Raw genomic sequence first — 3,316 nt, 5'->3', positions numbered from 1 at the left:
CCGGGTCCCGCGACGGCGCGGCCGCCTGTCCGTCCGGCCTGGGACCCAGCATTGCCAGGTGTGTTTTCTCGTCCGAGGAAACGTGAACCAAAGATGGTTCAGCTCAACAGACCGCTTCGAGGCATCTAGCTCATCGAGGGCAAACGACAGCGAGTCTTTTTTGCTCGAGGGAAAGTTAAACCATGCATTTTTGCAGAAAGGGGAGGTCATTGCACCCCATTCCCCAGAAGTCACACTGGATAAATAAGGTGCTCCCGCTACCCAGATCTTGGCCGCTCTCCCCCACCCTCCCCCCACTCGGCGCTGGGTGTGGACTGGGCGGGGGAAGGCTATATAGGAGCTTAAAGCATGAGGTCATGGGCGGAGGACGCTGCTGCCAAAAAACGGTGGAGGTTCTTGTGTATTTCGAGGGGTAACGGTTCTCCGTCTTCAGCAGTGATACGTTCTCCCAGTTCCGGGGCGCCTGGACCTGAGAGCCCTCCGAAGAGGAGAGGGTTCTGGGCTCTTCTCATTGAGAATTTGGCCGGGGCCCAGCCCCCTCTGGGGCCCTGCCACATAAGCCAAGAAAGTCCAGGGATGGCGCACAGTGTCGCGGAGACTGAGAAAGGCTCAGATGCCAGGTCCCCGCTCCCCCTTTCCTCCATCGTCGGTCATCTTCCAACCGGGCAACTTCTGGGATAGCCTCCTGCCCCCAACCCCCTCTGCCCAAGCGCCTACCGGAGTCTTTCTTAAACTCCTGACTACATGCCTCCAAACCCCTCCCAGTTGCTCTTAGAATAAAGCCAAGCCCTGCAGCTCCGGTGTGATTTCGCCTCCACCGACCTCTCCACTCTCACAGCTCCTCCTCTTTTACTGTAAGCCGGCCGCGCTTCTTTGTTCTGCGGCTGGGGGTGGGGTGGGGGACGCTCACCCTTCCCCTTCCACCTCTTCTTACTGACTCCTGCTGGACCTTCTGGGCTCGACTCAACTGCCCCTGCCTCCAAGAAGCCGTCCTGAGGACACAGTCATCCCTAACTCCCTCGGAGGAAAAGGCCCACCCTAGACCTCCCGGCGGTGGCGGCCGTTTTCCCAGCGGAGGGGGAATAGCCCAGCCGGAGCGCCGTCGCTGCCTGGGTCCTGACCTCCAGGGAGGGAGTGGGCCAGGACGGAACCTCAAAACACCGTTCCCTCCAGACCTGGAAAAAGCAGCGCACCGCCCAGAAACCTCAGCCCCCCCACCTCCCACCCCCTGCACACACCCACACACGCGTAAAGCGAGGAGAGGTCTTTTTAATCTAAGCTCCTCCCTGGCACAGATAAAGAACCTGACGCTGACAGCGAGTAAGTACATTGCCTGAGGTCAAGGCGGAAATTCACACCCTGGTCTTTCCTGCTCCTAAACCAAAACCTGCAGAGGTGGATTGGGGCTATGGGACTCCGCGTATTGCTGCTGCACAGCCAAGGATGCTTGTATCGTCTTCAAAGAACCCCTCCGTGATTGGCCCACTGCCAACAGAGAGGTAGTATGGCCTAATGGTTAGTTGTGCAGCCTCATTTTGAACAAGTTACCTAATCTTACTTGGTTCTGTTTCTTTGAAAGTAAGAGCGGTATAATGGTACCCACAGTGTAGTGTTATGAGGTTTGAGTTAATATATGTAAAGACCTTAGAACAGTATCCAGGCAAGTTCTTGATTATTTTTGCGTGGGGTTATGTGCCCCCTCCCAAAGACTCTAGAAAATTAGGTCCCCAGAGTCTTAACCGATGTAAGCATCAAAAATGACCTGGGAAATGCACAGACAATACATACAAAAACCTTCTTTAGCCAATAGATTCAACCTTTAACAATGCCTGTGCTAGAAGACAATCCAGGGCTGAATAATCCCAAATCTGTGACTGCTGGTTGTGGACTCGTAGAATGAGTGTCAGAAGGAAAACAGCTGAAATGAAAACATTACCTTGGATCTTTGAAATTCTAATCCAGCTGAAATACTAGTATTCCCAGTCTCGGTGCAAGTCCTGCCTTGTATGACCAAAGTCCTCCTAGAACTGCAAAAAAAAAAAAGAGTAAGGGGATTATTATTATTATTATTATTATTATTATTATCGTTAGATCCATTTGCAGCACTTACTCCTATGGTAAAAGAGGTTTTTTTTAAATGCAATTCATTTGGGGGGAATAGGTTTGATGCATTGACATGATTCCAAATTCAAGTCTCCCATCCTGTCTGCCACCACCGGTTTTCCCTCTGTGGAGACAGCCAGGTTAAGCCTTCAGAAGGCATGTTTAACTGGTTTCCAGCTGAGGCCTCTGGAGAACTCCTGGGGTGCCTGTTTTAATACTTTATGAGCAGGGCTCCTTCTCCAACCCATGCAGAACCATCACCCTACTGCTACCCTTCCCAACCCTTCAGCCTCAGTCCTAAACAGGATGTATTAAAACTGACAAAAGCAAACACTTTGTGATTCTTTCTCCTCTACACTAATAATCACTAAGGTTTATTGAGTGCTATCTAGGTGCCAAGCACTGTGCTAACTATTAGACATGTATTATCCTATTTAACCAGCCCCAAACCATCATCACCACAATATTCTTATTGTACAGATGCAGACAGAAGTGAAGTATTAGATTACATAACTTGCTCCAATTGGTATCCAGGCCAACCTGAACCCAAACCCTTTGTCTTAACCACTAGCCCTCTTGCCTCTCTGCAACATAGGAAAAATTCTGGGAACTGAAGGGAAAAGAGTGGAATGGAGTCTTTGAACTAGGGCAGATCTTAATTCAAATTCTGAGTCTGGCCCTAATCAGCAATGAGACTTTGTGAAGGTTTTTTAACCTCTCTCTAAGCCCCCTCCTGTGAACTGGGACCATACATTTTCCATTGGCTTAATGTGAAAGTCAAGTGCATGTAAATAAAGGTTGTTTTAAATGCCCAGTAAACCAAATGCAACGTTTAGATCTTGTATGGCTCTGATTTGAGTAAGCCAATGCTAAAAAGACATTGCTGAGACAATCAAGGAAATAAACTGTAGACTTGATAAAAATGTTAAATTATTAATTTGGTTAGCTGTGGTAACGGCATTGTGGTTATGGTTTTCTCCAGTTCTTGCCTGTTAGACATACATAATGAAAAAATGTGGGTGAAAGTATGTCTGGGATTGATTTTCAAATACTTCAGCCCCCTCCACCAAAAAACCATGAGATAAGTAAAACGAGATTAGCAAAGTATGGATCATTATTCTGTCCTCTATACTTCTTTTGAATGCTTGAAATGTTTCAAATAAATTTGAAAAAAATTAAAAAATAAAATAATTATATAAAAAATTACTAAAAA

This window comes from Myotis brandtii, unplaced genomic scaffold (assembly GCF_000412655.1).
Source record: "Myotis brandtii unplaced genomic scaffold, ASM41265v1 scaffold929, whole genome shotgun sequence".
Lineage (NCBI taxonomy): Eukaryota > Metazoa > Chordata > Mammalia > Chiroptera > Vespertilionidae > Myotis > Myotis brandtii.
This window is presented reverse-complemented; position numbering follows the sequence as displayed.